We start from the raw sequence: 18,163 nt of genomic DNA, 5'->3' as shown, positions 1-18,163 counted from the left end.
CCCCTGTCAGCACAATTAAAATTGGAATTGAGCTGGCAATGTTTACACTCAACTTTCGGCATTTATGACTTGAATGATTTGTAAGCAACACGACAAGCCAGGGACTACCTGCCACTAGCCCGGCAGTGCTTCGATAACTCTGTTTGTCAGTTCATTTCTGACGTTGCCAGGCTCAGTAATGCTGATTATCCATTTGTACTGTTTACCAAAATGGGCAAAGCGAAGCAAAGGGGCGTAAACATTTCCCACCCGTGTGCTCCTGATGTGGCATCTCACCCATCGGGAGCATGTGTTGCGAAACTACACACGCAGTTCACAATTTTCCATCAAATCATTTCAACGGACAGAAAAATCACAGGCTGCACGTATCCTGATGTGTGTTCCCCACAGGTAAGGCTCCACACTGGAAGCAGAACATTTACCCTTCAATTCACAAGAGCTCTATCAGTGAGGCGCCCTCCTTAAATCATCTTCACAGTCGAAGCTTCAGGAAAAGGTTTTATATGAATATTCAAATAGTGTAAAACTATGTTTAATGGTATAAGAGATCATTGTAAATTTAAGCTGCTTGGCATCTTTGATAGTATGCAATTGGTTCCTTTCTCTAAAACAATGTCACCGTGCACTCATATTTTAGAAACTGAAATTTCTGGCTCCAAACTATATTTCTGGTGATGCAAGATCCATACTGACTAAATAAACTTAAAACCTTCGCTCCGAGCAGCAGACATAACATTTGTTGATTGATTTCAAATGTCCAGATAACACTGTGTATCAAGATATATTTTGGCGGGGAAAAAATTGCCTTTATGAGAATACAATTCAAAATATGAATATAAACTTATGTAATAACATTGAAGATATTCTAAAGCCAGTCAGCATGAGGTTTTCATAACCTTGTAATAAATCACCTGTAGATAATTGAAACCGAGCAGTGAATATTTGGAGAGATCGTTTAACTGCCAACAATGTCTGGGAAATGTCAAAGACATGCCAAGCAATGATCAATGGGACAATCAACCCATTTCCTTTCAATTTTTTTCCTTAACTCCAGAACAGCTCAATACAAACATGTTAGAACCTGCCTTAGTTTGTCATAAGTGAAGAAAGTGTTTACTGTCCTGGAATCTAATGGCTCATTTGAAAAATAAAAGGTACACAAAGTTCTGTTTGAGGATTCACTTTGAGTCATTTTTTAAAAAAAAACCTACTTAATTTAGTCATTGATGATCTGCCTATTTGTTTATTCAGTACTTTTGTTTGAGAAGAATTAAAGATGACCAATAGATTGGTTATGATTACCTCAGAGTGATCGCAAGTTATCTTACCAAGGGTTCTGAGCAGGACACAGAGCACATGAGCGTGGATTATTTGAACCTTGAATTATGAATTCTGTTACAAAATTGCATTCAGCCCTTTATAAAGAGTCATAACGGCACAGAAGGAGGCCATTTGGTCCATCGAGTCCATGCCTGCTCTATCCCCGTAGCCCTGCAAGTTTATTTCTCTCAAGTGCCTATCCAGTCTCCCCTTGAAAATATTGAGTGTCTCCGCTTCCACCACTTCCGTCGGCAGCGAGTTCCAGGTCCTCATATAAGGTTCACATAGAGGGTAGTTTGAAGGTACATTTAATCTGCAAGTTTCGTGTTGGCAAGTCGTGATATCTGCTTATTGCTAATGCTGAACTTGCAGTGTAACTCTGAAAACTAGCCGAACCTGACCCTAGAGCAAAGAAGAGCAGGGCTCCCAGGAGGGAATAATGTAACATCACTTAGGTTGCACACCACATGTGGTGCAAATCCAGTTTAGTGGCAAATGTGGTTTACAAAGGCCTCAGGGGGCAGTCTTGTGGACCCCTTAGCAGTTGGAAAACCTACCTTACTTCAATTTAAATGTTTAGAGAGCCAGCATTCTGCCTCCCTGCACTGAAAACACTGCAATTTCCAATTGTTGGGCGAGAGCTCAGTGGATGCTTGTATCCAGGTTTGTGCAAAGCTCTCACCAAAACAGGTCACTTAAAATTCCAAGTAGAAGCCAAGTAATGGAGCTGGACGTGCTCCTCTGAGGCCCACAAAGAAATGTTTGGAATGCTGCTGGCCACCCCAAACCTTCCCCTCGCCCCCTTCCCAACAACTTATTTGACTGTTGGTCCAGTGGTCTCCAGGCTGGCCGATCTTCATAGGCCCAAAGTTGCTAGTAGTTCAAATCTCTCCATGGCCTCGTCCCTCACTATCTCTGTAACCTCCTTCAATCCTACAACCCTCTGAGAACTCTGCGTTCCTCCAAATCCAGCTTCTTGTGCAGCCCCATTTCCTTCACCCCACCATTGGCGGCCGTGCCTTCAGCCGTCTAGGCCTTAAGCGTTGGATTTACTTCCCCAAACTCGTTTGCCTCTCCATCTCTCTCTCCTTCTTGAAGACGTTGCTTAAAACTTACCTATTTGACTAAGCATTTGGTCACCTGTCCGAATTGTAGTGTATGTACCCGTCTACCTTTAAGAGAACTACTTTAGGTGTTGCACTACTTTGTTGGCTTCTGTATACTGTAATACCGACGGTGACCACACCGGTATATAAGTGCTGTGTCAGGATTTATTGGGCAGATTCGCCCTGACCTTCGAATAGTAAAGTCCTGTTTTAAGTTACTCTGGTAGTCTGTGTATTAATTAACTAAACAACCCACAGACTTTACAGTGGCGACGAGTCCGATCGTACCCTGCGGCAACAATACTTCCGAAGCAGTTAACGAGCGTCGAGAAGAGGCAACCGCCCTCGTCATTCTGCTGGGAGAAAACTCGAGTCTGCAGAGCTGGGAAGGAGGAAGAATTCAGAGACAAAGACTTCCATCAGCAACAGGCACTGACTGTCCCTTCTGCCACGGTGAGGAGTGAGCCGATCAGCACGAGAAGCAAGCCGGCCACGGTGACTGTGAGTAAGGGAAAAGTAAAAAGAATAACCGGAGGATAAGGGCGGTGCACTCGACCACGGTCGAGGGGGAAAGGAGCCGGACAGAAGTCGGGCCCAGAGGCGCTGAGACTGGGGCAGCGTGGAGCAAGGAAGCCGCGGTACAGACAGGCTGGGGACGCAACGGCGTCGTGAGACAGCTAGACCGCGACCGGCGAAAAAGGCCGGGCAGCGACCGAAGCCACGAAGCACTGCGACCGGGAGCGTAGGCGCGGGAAGATATAAAAACTCAGCCGCAGCCGGGGAGGGAAGCACCGGACTGCGAGAGGGCTGGGAGGCGCGATTGGGAGCCGAGCGAGCGGGAGAGGCAGAGCCAACCAAGGGAGACTGAGCGAGAGCCAGTCCAGCGGCTGAAACTGTTCGCCGTCAACGGGGTGTACCCAGCGCCGGTAGAGCCGAGCGAGCGGGAGAGAGACAGAGCCCGAGCAAGGGGAACTGAGCGAGAGCCAGCCCAGCGGCTGAAACTGTTCGCCGTCAACGGGGTGTACCCAGCGCCGGTTGCCCTGCCGAGAAAAGGGAAAGCACTGAAGCCGACGCGCAGGCTGTGAACCTGAAAGCCAGCGGCCATCGCCCGTGGGGAAAGTGTACCCCTCCCGCCAGGGGAAGAAACGCGGGAAGCCGCCATTAGGCGGAGAAGAAGACAGAAGCGGGGAACCGCCATTGAAGTGGGCGGGGAGAGAAGATAAGCACGGGAAACCGCCATTTTTGCGGGAACCGCCATCTTGAAGAAAAAAAAAAGAAAATTTAAAGAAATAATCCGTGGTGTTATCAGGAAGAGAGGAAGATGCCTAAGTGTGGTAACATCAACGATTTTAATTCCGAGGTAGAAGACTGGGCCACGTATGTGGAACGCATTGAGATCTATGGTGAGGCCAATAAAATAGAAGAAGATGACAAAGCTATAACCTTGCTAAACTCGATGGGCGCGAAGACATACGGGCTCTTGAAGCATCTACTAGCACCAGCTAAACCGGCGGATCAGACTTTCGATGATATTGTTGCTGTCCTGAAGGATCATTTTAACCCCGCACCACTGATGCTAGTGGAACGATCCAAATTTTACGCGAGAACGCAACGGAACGAGGAAAGCAACGCGGAGTACCTGATTGAACTGCGTAGGCTAGCGAAACACTGTCAGTTTAGGGAAAATCTGGCAGAGGCACTCAGAGACAAATTCGTGTGCGGAATGTCGAAGGAAGAAACACAAAAACGACTGCTCGAAGAGAACTATCTTACACTTGATAAGGCTGTCCTTATTGCTGCATCGAACGAAGCCGCAGCGAAAGGAACGGCGGAAATGCAGCTAAAGGCAGCGGCACTCAGTGTGCAGCAAATTACTTCGGGTACAACAAAATGCTATCGTTGTGGGAAGACAACACACAACCAGAACCAATGCTGGTTTAAAAACCAGGAATGTAGGAAATGTGGCAAGCTCGGTCACATAGCTAAGGTATGCCGGTCAGGAAAGAAGACCAACAATAATGAGTCACCACAAAAGAGGTACAGGAAGGTACATGAGGTGACTAGGAAGAGTCTGGAAGAACAGAATTCGGACTCACACTCCAACTGCAAGGAACTGGATAGTCTGAGAATTCACAATGTGAGTAATGAAGCTGACCGACAAGCTATCTGGATCACACTACAGATTGCAAAAGTCCAAGTGAAAATGGAAGTGGACACCGGATCGGCGTTGATGGTCATGAATAAGCATGATTATAAAAAGTTATTCAAGCATATTCCCCTACGGGATACGGAACTAGTATTGCAGACATACACGGGGCACAAAGTATACCCCATCGGAAAGATAGAAGTCAAGGTGAGATACAAGGACAAAGATCACCAAAGGATGGACCTGTATGTGTTGCCTGAGGGAGGTCCACCACTTCTGGGACGGGAGTGGATCAGGAAAATAAAGATAGACTGGCATTCACTAAACACCATGACGGTAGATTCCGGAAAGGAAGATGTCAAACCTGAACGGTTGTCCAGAATATTGGACGAAGCTAAAGAGGTATTCCAGCAAGGACTGGGAACACTACGAGGAATTAAAGCAAAGGTTAAGATTGCAGAACATGCAAGCCCAAAATTTTTCAAAGCCAGATCGGTACCTTACGCGATACGACCTGCTGTGGAGGCAGAACTGGAAGAACTTGAACGATCAGGGGTACTGTCAAAAGTGGACTGGAGTGAGTGGGCCACGCCCATTGTTCCCGTCATGAAGTCTTCACCAAGTAACAAGCCAGGGGGACCGGGGAAGGTCCGCATCTGCGGAGACTTCAAGATCACAGTGAATCCGGTGCTTCACACGGTACAATACCCACTTCCGCGGATTGAAGACATCTTTGCTTCGTTGGCTGGAGGGAAACACTTCACCAAGATAGACCTGGCACAGGCATACTTACAAATGGAAGTCGAGGAAGAGTCGCGTCAGTACCTCACCATCAACACACACAGAGGCTTGTATCGTTATAATAGACTGGTTTTTGGGGTGGCTTCGGCTCCAGCAATTTGGCAGAGGGCCATGGAGCAGGTATTACAAGGAATTCCAAGCACGCAGTGTTACTTAGGCGATATCCTGATTACGGGAGAAGACGAGGAAGAACACCTCACAAATTTGAAACTGGTGCTCACTAGGTTGAAGGAATATGGCCTTCGAGTTAATCGCAAGAAATGTGAGTTCTTCCAAAAACGGATCTCATACTGCGGTCATGTCATTGACCGAGAGGGGCTGCACAAGTCACCTGACAAGATAGAAGCTGTCGTGAAGGCCCCCGCTCCGGAAAACGTATCACAGTTAAGATCATTCTTGGGGTTGATTAATTATTATCACAAGTTTCTGCCGAATCTATCCACGGTGCTGCATCCGCTGAATGCTCTGTTGCGGAAAGAAGTACCATGGAAGTGGAGTGAGGAATGTAAAAAGGCCTTTCGCAGAAGCAAGGCGTTGATTACCTCTGAAGAAGTGTTGGCTCATTTCAACCCAACGTTACCTCTTCGTCTAGCTTGTGATGCTTCCCCCTATGGAATTGGAGCAGTACTTTCACACAAGTTACCAAATGGCTCGGAAAGGCCAGTGGCATTCGCGTCCCGATCATTGACCTCCGCGGAGCGAAATTATGCTCAAATAGATAGGGAGGCCCTCAGCCTTGTGTGGGGCATAAAGAAATTCAATCATTACCTGCAGGGCAAGAAGTTCACATTACTGACAGACCACCAGCCGTTGGTGTCCATATTCAACCCTAACAAGGCCGTTTCCACCATGACAGCGCAAAGGTTACAGAGGTGGTCCGTGTTACTTGGGGCACACCAATATGACATCGAATACAAAAGGTCCAAACAGCATGGAAATGCTGATGGGTTATCGCGCTTGCCATTGCTGATAGTAGAAGAAGCGACTACAGTGGACCCGGTAGAGATGTTCCACTCATCCATAGTGGAATGTCTACCAGTAACAAATTCGATGATCGAAAACGAAACAAGAAATGACCCGACTCTCTCACGAGTCTATGATTTAACGGTGGAGGGATGGCCAGCACAGGGCGAACCAACGCTGCCAGCATTTTCGCAGAGAAAAGAACAGCTGTCAGTGTGTCGAGGAACCCTGATGTGTGGATCTAGAGTGGTGATTCCACCCAAACTTCAACAGAAGGTGTTAAAGGAGCTGCACGAGGGACATCTGGGTGGAGTGAAAATGAAGAACCTAGCAAGAGCGTTTGTGTGGTGGCCAGGCATTGATGGGGACATCGAAGAAATCACTAAGAGCTGTCTAGGATGCCAGAAGGTCCAAAACGCGCCACCACAGGTTCCTCTGCATCCATGGGAGTGGCCCTCATCTCCTTGGCAAAGGGTACACATCGACTTTGCTGGTCCATTTATGGACTCAATGTTTCTAATAGCGGTGGATGCACACTCCAAGTGGCCGGAGGTAATAAAGATGTCCACCACCACCACGGAAAAAACCATCACAGTGTTAAGGACCATGTTTGCTAGGAATGGGCTGCCGGAACAGATCTGTTCTGATAATGGACCGCAATTTGTGTCCGAAGAATTCAAGAAATTCTTAAAGAGCAATGGGGTTAAGCACTACATGTCAGCCCCATACCATCCCGCCTCCAATGGATTGGCTGAAAGGTTTGTCCAGACCTTCAAGAAGGCCATAAAGGCCATGGGTAATGAAGCCATTAACTTACAACATAAGGTGGATAGCTTCTTGTTGGCGTACAGGAATGCAACACATGCGGTCACAAATCAAACTCCCGCCATGATGTTTTTTAATAGACGACTAAGATGCCGGCTGGATTTGCTTAAGCCAAACGTCAGAAGGGACGTAGAGAACCGGCAATTCCAGGGCATGAATGAAAGGCCAACTAGATCTTTTCAGATAGGTCAACAAGTTTTGGCCCGGGACTACCGTACCGAGAAATGGCAGCCTGGAACTATTGGAAAAAGGCTAGGGCCGTTGATGTATACGGTGGACATTGGGGACAGTATAATAAGGCGCCATGTTGACCAGATCATAGGGTCAGCCACAAATGGCCAACCTACTCCACCACCTTACACGGTTAATGTTGAGACAGAGATACCCAGAACACCTACCTCCGATCTGGTAATACTGGAATCAGATGAACCTGACACTGTCCTTCAAGCCGAATCAACCTTGCCAGAAGCACCTACTACCCCGCCGGGAGTTACGACACCACCGAGGCGTTGTCCGGACAGAGTCCGGAAACCTCCAGAGAGACTGAATCTGTGAACTGTCTTGCATAAAGTTGTATATATGTTATAATGTATGTTTAATGGGGAATCAGTATGTTGTAAGCTAAAAAGGGAGGATTGTAGTGTATGTACCCGTCTACCTTTAAGAGAACCACTTTAGGTGTTGCACTACTTTGTTGGCTTCTGTATACTGTAATACCGACGGTGACCACACCGGTATATAAGTGCTGTGTCAGGATTTATTGGGCAGATTCGCCCTGACCTTCGAATAGTAAAGTCCTGTTTTAAGTTACTCTGGTAGTCTGTGTATTAATTAACTAAACAACCCACAGACTTTACACGAATGGCTCCTTCTTTGGCTCAGTGTCAATCTTTGTCTGATTGCGCTCCTGTGAACCGCCTTGGGATGTTTTACTATGGCAAAGGCACTATATAAATGCAAGTTGCTATGGCTGCTTTTGTCGTTGTTGTTGTTGTTGTTGGATGCCCATTTTCTGCAGGCTGCTGGCCAACCAGATGTTGCTGAGATCCAGCTGTTAAAATGGACCTCCGGGCCTCCCACTGCAGCTCCGGGGAAGGACGCCAGTACGTCCTGCCAGCTCCCCGATCAAGTGTTAAAATCCCTCCTACTGTACAAATGCAAATTATTGGTGCTGTTGTCGTTAAGTGTCTACCTTTAAAATAAGTTCAGAGCGTAAACATTCTACTTGGTTTCTGTTGCTGTTACTGTTAGGAATTTGCCGTTTTTTTTCCCACAGAATAAACTGAGGCGGGTGGGGGGTAATATTCTGCAGTGTCCTCCCAATCTCTCCCGCTGTAACTTCAGCAGAAGATCGGTGGAGCCCCTGGAGAAGCAGTGTAAGCGTATTACAGATGCCAGAGCTCTTTAAAATGTGTTTTGAGCAAAGCTTGCCTAAAAGGGGTTAGCCTCTCAAGACTGGGCTGCTATGGGTACATAGGCAGATGAGAGATGATTAAAATGCATGTTGGGGAGTTGCTTCGCTCAGACACATTAATAATGGCCAATTCACTAACATGTCTGGTCATTCAGGAAGACGCATAACTTCTCGCGAAGACCCTGTGGGTCGGGAAGAGGCGCTTTTAAAAATTAGAGAGGCTGCAAAGCAGCGGATATCACCATCCTGGGTTGAAGAACGGGGTTTAGAGAGAGAGACTGTGCTTTTACGTTGACTAAGATGATTCATCGAAGGGGGCGAGCGCTCACCTGATCTTCATTTTTTGTAACAGTACGTGAATGGTTATTGTACCAATTGTATCAAAGAAACTCTCGTCAATCTCATTGTTCTGCGAGTTCTACCTATCGTGGAATAGCAGCTTACAATTCAAACCAAAGTTCACCTCACCCAGTATTACTTCGGTCTACTTTTGGAGAAGTTGGAGGCGTGTACATACGTAAGACACGGAGATCCGGTCCGGATCACAAGGCAGTTTTGTTGTCATCTCTCAAAGTTCTGACCACCGCACAAGTAGATATAGGGCAGTGGGAACCAACTTCCATAAAAAGTAGATGTTCACACTGCTTAAAGGAGTGACACCTCTGTACCCGAGAAGCTATCTACAGCAATTGTAAATGTGTAGCAGCTGCCTTGCTAGAGTTGCAGGCTTCATCAGGACCACAAGTGAAGCTCTAATTGAGTCGAAATGTTGGTAAACAGAATGCCTAAAACAGAAACAGCCACATAACATTTTGTTTAATTTCTATCTAGTTTGCTGTTGTTGTTATATTTTATTATGTTAAGGTGTGCCGAAGAATCTTTCCAACCTGCCAATATACATTTACACAATGCGTAATTCAACTTCAAACAATTTGATTGTCAGTCTCAACTTTTAAGGTGTGCTTTAATGATGCACCTACGCTGTTACCCTGGCCAATGCCAGTGTCTTCAGGTGGGATGAGTGACATTTCTGGTAGGTTTCACCCAGCGGTCTGTCTTCTGAGCTCAATCTCATTGAGGAAGGCTATCTGGTCAGACTCAGTGAAGTTTTGGCACCTTCTTCTCTTCCTGTGCACCGTGTTTGCCGCCTGTACCAGCTGCTCCTGTGTTAGGCATTTCTGAAAAGTGGCACAAAAAGATTCATGAGACATCTCGTCAAATTAGCTGACAATCAAAGTGAGTGAGCCAAGCAATATTCCTTACTTGCTTGCTGTTTCTGCAGTCTGATGCTGCAGCCAGAATTGGCTTTTTAAAGGCAGCACTCTAATTTTCAGCAGATTACTCCCATTTTACACCAATCATTGCTCCAATGGTTATGCTAATAAGCTGACCCAGGAAATTATCATGTAAATACGTCTTCAGACCATCGGCGGGTGCAACAATTTTTCCATTGGTGTAAGAGTGGTGCAACTCATCGTGTGCAAATTCTGAGCACCTGCTTTTAAAGGCTGTTTGAACATGGAGGGTGACATAGAAACATAGAAGATAGGCGTAGGAGTAGGCCATTCGGCCCTTCAAGCCTGCTCCACCATTCAATGAGATCATGGCTGATCAAACGTAAGAAAACTACTAGGCACTTGGTCTAAGCGTTAAACAAAGCTTTAATCAACTGTTTTACAACATGGAGGTCTAGTTGTGTCCTTCACTAGTTCCTGTTAAGAATGTCCTGCGCAAGCTGGGCCCGTGCCCAAGTATTTATACTCTCCCTGGACAGCGCCACCCGCAGGCTGCTCAGTATTATTTCATAAGTCTTTCTTTCATGAATGACTGATTCATGTCAGAGGGCATAACAGTCCTGTCCTCACCCAATGGCCACACATGTGTATGTTCCAGCAGAGGGTGACTGAATAGTGAGCAGCAGCAAGAATCTTGCTAGATTTTTACCCCAACCTAGTCTAGGGATGTCGAGATCAATTGTAGCACTCTGACTGTTGCCTCAGTTGAGACCAGCTAACTTAGCCCAGACTGGGAATTGAACCTGAGCCCTGTGATCTACATGGCTTAGAGCCACATCACGTGGCGCTTTTATCTAGCACACCATTGGGGAAGCTTACTTTAATGAATTTCAGGAGTCGTTCCATCATTCCGTGTTCCCAGCAAAGAAGATGGGCTGGAAAAGAGCATGGTTGGAGATAAGCCTGCAACATTATAGCCTAGATTCTCTGATCTGCACCCCCATTGACTTTGACTTTCCGCTGATAGCTCAGGGCCATGGAATCACCCCTTCTATCACAAAGTAATGGGGTCAATTTTCCTCTGCCTAACTGTCCATCTGCACCAGTTGCTGGTGTGTTCCAGGGAGGACGTACAACCAGGGCCTGTAATGCAGCATCTCCACCCTATTTCAACAAGACACACATATCCTGAGGCACACCGGGTGTGAGCAGGAAGCTCCCACCATTTAGCAATATACATCTAACACGGGAGTGACACCGTGAGGCCTCCCATGTCATTTTCTGGAGTTGCACGGCTGCGTGGAGGCCATTCGGCTGCTGTTTCTGACAGCAGCCAGACGGCCAAGCTAATGCCTTTATGGCCTGTAGTAGTGCAGCAGTAACCACTAAAGTTTGGAGAATTTACAGTCCGGCCAGGTGCTCACCCAATGTATCCAGGAACCCAGAAATACAGCTGGTCAAGTTGGGTCTTGTGAGATGCACACCACCCAACTTATGCTGGGGTGAGGACAGGGGAAGAAAATCAGGACCTATGTCTCTGTCTGATTTTTATGCAATATTACACCCTTGTTAATTTTTTTTAGTTTGTGTACATTTTTATTGAATTAAATTTATATTATGACACTTCAAAATAATTTCTAAATTTAGGGGAGACCATTAACAACAACAACTTGCATTCATATAGCATCTTTAACGTATGGCAAATGTCCCAAAGCATTTCACAGGAACGTAAACAAAATAGCTTCGATGAAACTGATCTAAAATTGACAAGTGATGGATAAAATAAAACACATTCCCAGATCTGAGGCAGAAGTTACTATGATGATAATAATAGATGCAAAGACAAACTTATTCATACAACATTGAGAATGCACAGCGACAATAGATCAAATCTTAATTCTGAGTAATATTTCCCAATAGCATCAAAGATACCAGATAATACTTTTATGGTCTCCATAGTAACAGCAGCAAACAGACTTCCTTCTGCCAGATGAAGCCTGAATTAGCCAAAAATCTGATTTTAGCACTGTACTTTATCAAACATTCCTGGACATGTGCCAGGGAACGGCAGATGGAACCATCCTATATTTATGTGGAATATATTTGGTCTTAGCAACAAATGAACATTCCAAAACAACATTTTGTTCAAAGACCAAAAATGGTATTTGGCTCAAAGGGGGAAAATTTGTCCCCTTAGCACTTTCCGTTAGCGCAAGCAGATGGCACTAACAGGGCGCTAGAGCAGTATCGCGCGGCAAATCCAGTGGCGCACGCTATATTCCATCCCCCCCACCCACCCCTCCACCCAATAGCGCTGCCAGCAACAGTTATCGCCGGGAGCCTCAACGCCAGGTGGATTGTGACGTCAGTGAGTGTGCAACGCTCACTGACCACCCGATCTGCTAAATTGATTGTCACCAACTACCTTAGTGCCTGGAGTAAACACCGACAGGGAGAGCTGGCGTGAAGCACCAGGAAGCCGGCTCCAAGGATGTGTTTAAACAAACTCATCGGTAATCACTTGCAGCTGTCAGGTTAGTGCAGTTTCAGTGGTTTCAAGGGTTTCAACCTGAAACGTTGACTCTATTTCTCTCTCCGTGGATGTTGCCTGGCCTGCTGAGTTTTTCCAGCATTTTCTGTTGTTATTTCAATGGTTTCTTTTCAGTTTCACATACTTCAACAGTCTCATTCTGTGATTCTAAGGTTCTTTTGTAACAGGAGTGTTGTGGCAACTAAAAAGTAGCTACATTTATTCTTCAAAGAATCAAATTGCTACACTTGGTAACATTAATGGCGGTTTTACTGGGTGTCGACCTCGCCCTCTGGATTCTACGCCGGAGAGAGCGGAGGCAGCGAGAAAGATGGAACATGTGCCCAGAGTGAGGAGGAGGGCCAATAGGGCTCTCAACAGGACGCCTTACCCTCCGAGGGTATTCCAATAGCACTTCTCCTACCTCCAATTAAGTGAGGAACAATGTATTAAAAGGCTCTGCTTCACCAAGAAGGTGGTCACAGAACTCTGCCACCTCCTGCAACCAGACCTCCAGCCTCCGACCAGGGCGACCACAGCTCTCCCAGTGGCAGTCAAGGTTACCGTCGCCCTCAATTTCTTCGCCAGCGGATCCTTCCAGTCTGCAACAGGAGACATAACTAACATCTCACATTTCAACGTCCATCGCTGCATCTGGGAGGTAACAGAGGCTCTCTACAGTAGGAGAGAGAAGCAGGATGAGCATGCATGTGACTTTGCCAGGATAACAGGATTCCCCATGGTGCAGGGTGCCATTGACTGCACCCACATGGATTTGCGGGCACTGCATAACAATCCTGAGATCTTCCATAACCACAAAGGCTACCACTCACTTAATGTGCAGTTGGTGTGTGACTACACACAGCAAATCCTCAATGTCAATGCCCGCTATCCTGGCTGCAGCCACGATGCCTTCGTCCTGCGCCAGGCCGGTGGGCCAGCACTCTTCCAGCCAACACATCAAGCTCGCGGCTGGCTGCTTGGAGACAAGGGCTATCTGCTCTCCACCTGGCTCATGACTCCCTTCTGCAATCCCAACACTCCTGCCCAGCACTCATATAATGAGAGCCATGCTGCCACCAGGAACATCATCGAGCAGACCATCGGGGTGCTCAAGCAACGGTTCTGCTGCCTTGACCGCTCGGGAGGAGTCCTCCAGTACTCGTCTGAGCGGGTGTTCCATTTTGTAGTGGTCTGCTGCATGCTCCACAACATGGCCATCATGAGGGCCCAGCTCTTGCCACTAGGGATTGCGGGACCACCTCAGTAGGAGGAAGAGGGAGAGGAGAAGGAGGAGGATGAGGAGGAAGAGGAAGATGAAGAGGATGATGAGGAGGATGAGGAGGAGGAGGGACAGGAGCGAGGGAGGAGGCATCCACTCAATCGGCCTGCCGGAAGGACAGTCCATGACCGCCTCATCAGACTGCAGTTTGAATGAATTAAACCCCAGATCCCCATTGCTCACCACATCCCCATCATTCCATCACTGTCGCAGGCCATACCACAGTTCAAAGCTGAAATGAGACACACGACAAAAGAATCCAAACTGAATTAATAAATTTATCAAAAATCAGTGAACACATATTTACACCAAAAATATTGGCCCAGTAATTCCGGGCACAACGCATGAGTACGGACGGGTTACTCACGCGTGTGCCCGGAGGAATTGCCGGTTTTCAGCATGCACAGCGCATGCGCTGAAAACCGGCATTTCCTGTCCTCTGACCCAAGGGGTTAAGAGGCAGAACGCGCGTGACTGCACAGGCAGCGCGTGCACAGTAAAATTCCTTTTTTTTTTCAGAGTTGCGCGTGTGTAAAGGCCTCCGGTCTTTACGCATGGAAAAACAAGACGTAAGTATTTAGTTTTTCAGGTAAGTGGGCTTTTAGTACAACGTAGAAATTTTTTTTCCACAGATTTGTTATTTTTAAAGAATTTACAGGATGGTAAGTTTAGTTTTAGACCCTATTTTTTTTTAATTTATTTTTTTCAAAAAATTGATTAATTGTTTAAACATTTTTTTAAACTTATTTATAGTTAATACAATCAGTGGGATGTTTTTTTAAATTTTATTTAAAGTTAAAGTAGTGTTTTGGCAGCCCATACTTTTCATGAGTTTGACAGCTCTTACTGTCAAACTCATGAATGAGTTTCCCCTCCCCTGATTGGCTGCACAGTGCTCACCTGATCCCAGCCGGCACATCGCACTAACTACGTCGCTGGATCAGGTAAGCACATCGCGCCGACATCTGAACCGGGCCAGTGACAGGAAATGCAAGCAGGCCCGGGCTTCAGATGTCGGCGCGCAGGTTGAGTGCAGATCGGGGGCTTGCACGCGCGGCACGCCCCCGATCCTAATTTCAAGGCCATTAACTATTCACCCTTGTGCAATCCCTTAGTGCCTCTCGTTACTGTGCCTTTCCCTACTCTCGTGCTCCTACGCAGTGTTGGTCCAGTGGCTGCAGCAGGGCTGGTGGAAGGCTGCTGAGTGTCCGTGCGGTAGACTTCAGATGACCTTGCAGGACGCCCTTGACCAGCTCTGGACCTGGAAGGCCCAGCTGTAGACTGCACCACCTCAGCATGGGCGGTAGCCGTCTGGGCTGGCTGGATGACAGGCAGCAACAAGGACAATGGCAGAGTGGCAGTGGTGGGAGCAGGAATGCTGTCATCCTGATAGAGGACAGCAGGTTCCTGCTCAATTGACCCACTGACACTCCCCCGGGCAGCACCTCAGCATTCCTAGCAATCTATTGGAGCAAAGATTACTGGCCTGCTGCGACACCGTGAATACCTTGGTCGACGGTGGTAGACCCAGCCATGATGACAGCAGCCAGAGCTTGCGTGGCATCAAGCTGAGACTGCATGAGAGCAGTCTGAGAATCAGTGGCACCAAGCATAGACTGCAATACAGCACTAAGACGTTGCGTAGCTTCCAACTGTGCTGCAATGGAAGCTGCCAGATCGCCCATCACACGCGGCATCAGGTCTGGGTCGCCACGGTCTCTCTGGGAGTCCACTATCCTTTGCACAGTAGAAATGATGGGCTCCATGGTGTGCGCACAGCTCTGTGCAATGTTGGAGGAGAACTCCTCTACGCCGCTTATCATTGCCAAGAGGCTCTCGGGCACCCTTGCCATTGCACCTATCATCTCGGTGTGCATAGCCATCACCCTTCTTGTGAACGCCTCCCCATCGAGGTCGTCATCTGTGTCCTGTGCAGCAGAGCTCGCGCACGAACTCGCCCTCCGGGGAGCTGACTCCCGAGCTACCACTCGTCCCCGGTGCATCACCCAGTGCAGACCCCTCTACTACAGTTGCCTCTAAAGATCGCGTGGTGCCAGTATCTGAGGTGGTGCCTGCGGGTGAGAGATGCAGCGACACGGTGCTTTGCTCCTCCTCCTCTTCTCCTTCCTCACGCTCAGCTGAGGTGCTGCCCTGGGGGAGTGACAGTGGGTCAGTGGAGCAGGAACCTGTTGTCCTCTCTCAGGATGACAGCATTCCTGATCCTACCATTGCCACTCCGCTAGTGCACTTGTCGCTGCCTGTCATCCAGCCAGCCCAGCCTGAGGTGGTGCAGTGTACAGCCGTACCTTCCAGGCCCAGAGCTGGTCGAGGGCATCCTGCAAGGCCATCTGTAGTCTCTGGGACCGACACTTCCACCAGCTCTGTTGCAGCCACTGGGGAGACAATACGTAGGAACACTAGATTATGAAAGGGGACTGTAAAGAGGGGAGGCAAGGGTGCGTACAAGGTTGATTAGTCAATATTGTTGTATATATATGGTTAATGGTTTTTTATAAATTTATTACTGGAATGTTGCAGATTTGGTGCTGTGTCTCATTTCAGTGATGGCATGATGGCGATGTGCTCAGTAACCGGAAAGAGGACCCGAAATCACTGGAAACAAAGTCTGATGAGGTGGTCATGGACCGACCTTGCAGAACACCGATTGAATGGCTGCCTCCTCCGTCACTGCTGTTCGTCTTCCTGTTCCTCCTGCTCCTCTTCTTCCTCTTCCTCCTCCTCCCCCTCATCCTCCTCCTCCTCTTCCTCCTCCTGAGGTGCTGCGGCTATGCCTGGTGGCAACTGCCTCGCCCTCATAATGGCCAAGTTGTGCAGCAGGCAGCAGATGACAACGAAAAGTGACAACCGCTCAGCCGAGTACTGGAGGGCTCCTCCCGCGCGGTCAAGGCAGTGGAACCGTTGCTTGAGCACTCTGATGGTCTGCTCAATGATGTTCCTGGTGGCAGCATGGCTCTCATTATGAGTGCTGGCCAGGAGTGTTGGGGTTGCGGAGGGGAGTCATGTGCCAGGTGGAGAGCAGATAGCCCTTGTTTTCCAACAGCAAGCTTGATGTGGTGGCTGGAATAGAGCTGGCACAGGATGAAGGCATCGTGGCTGCTGCCAGGATAGCGGGCATTGACATTAAGGATTCTCTGTGTGTGGTCGCACACCAACTGCACATTAAGTGAGTGGTAGCCTTTGCGGTTATGGAATACCTCAGGATTGTTATGAGGTGCCTGCAAAGTGACGTGGATGCAGTCAATGGCGCCCTGCACCATGGGGAAGCCTGTTTTCCTGGCAAAGCTACATGTACGCTCGTGCTGCTTCGCTCTGGTCATGGGGAAGGAAATGTAGTCCCTTCTTCTTCTGTACAGAGCATCTGTGACTTGGCAGATGGAGCAATGGACGGCAAACTGGGAGATGTCGGAGATGTCGCCTGTTGCACACTGGAATGATCTGCTGGCGTAGAAATTGAGGGCGACGGTGACCTTGACGGCCACTGAGAGAGCCGTGGTGGTCCTGATCTCAGGCTCGAGGTCTGGCTGCAGGAGGTGGCAGAGCTCTATGACCATGTCCTTGCTGAAGCGGAGCCTTGTAACACACGGGTCCTCAGTGAAATTCATGTTGGAGAACTGCTGTCGTTGTTAATGGCAGGTGCACAAGCAGGGGGCGAGAGGGAATTTTTCATGCGGGGCGCAGCGCACAGCAATGATGTCACGATCTCTGGGCGCAACGTCTTACCACCGTCACAAAACTCCCACTGAATTTAGCGGGAGGCGCTGATTTCGTCGCGCCCAGTCGCAAACCCCTTTGCACCCTGTTAGCGCCTCCTGAGGCGCTAACAGGAGGTGCAAAGGAGCCCAATTTCTAGCCCTTTGAATTTGGATTGGGCTCTAATATGTTCTAATATGTAAAGGGATGGACGGTGCAACTTAATCATTACAGGGGAGTACTATTTCATCTTCAGATATTGGTTCCACAGTTCTGAAAATGATGCCGACAATATGGAATGGAGCACACCTGAAAATCTTGAAATGGTGCATTAAATAAAAGCAAAATTAACACATCTCTCTTCTATAAACTCAAAATGTTCTTCATGTGTACAGGTACGAGGGGGTCCTGCATTGCACATCAGGCAGGAAATAGGACATTACAGTGTGATATCCTTCAAAGTTCTCGTTGAAAAGCCTGAATTAACTCCTAACCCTTAAGATATATATTTGATACAGAAATACTGCGACAGGGTTATTCTGTCAACATAGTAGGTATTTTTCAGTTTATTCAGGAAATACTAGAAGTGAACAGCTGCCCAATTCGTGTATAGTACAAACATTTCTAGAGTTAAACATTAATCTTTAACAGTGAAAAACCATTTACTTTGCTTAACCGCATACCTGTTAAATATTTACCTCTGCTAAGGGTATTGTATATTAAAAGCCAAACGTTCCCCGGTCATTGATTTAGAAGTCGGTTTGCCCTAAGTACATAATATTATTTTCTATTAAGTGCGTAGCCCATACTTCCCAAATTATTAACAAATG

At 47.7% G+C, this 18,163-nt stretch overlaps 1 long non-coding RNA gene across 1 annotated transcript in view; it reads left to right on the top strand.

The window, feature by feature from the left end:
• Positions 1-307: 307 nt before the first annotated feature.
• The window catches only part of LOC147100342 (uncharacterized), a 120,554-nt gene continuing 102,698 nt past the window's right edge, over positions 308-18,163 (top strand). Inside the window, exon 1 of the long non-coding RNA XR_015073745.1 lies at positions 308-390. This is a non-coding gene — a long non-coding RNA (uncharacterized LOC147100342). The remainder of the gene's footprint in view (positions 391-18,163) is intronic.

The sequence above is a fragment of the Somniosus microcephalus genome, chromosome 26, assembly GCF_052327205.1.
Source record: "Somniosus microcephalus isolate GS21.2 chromosome 26, FLI_Smic_1.0, whole genome shotgun sequence".
Classification (NCBI taxonomy): domain Eukaryota; kingdom Metazoa; phylum Chordata; class Chondrichthyes; order Squaliformes; family Somniosidae; genus Somniosus; species Somniosus microcephalus.
Note: the sequence above shows the minus strand (reverse complement) of the source record. Positions and strands in the feature narration are given on the sequence as shown.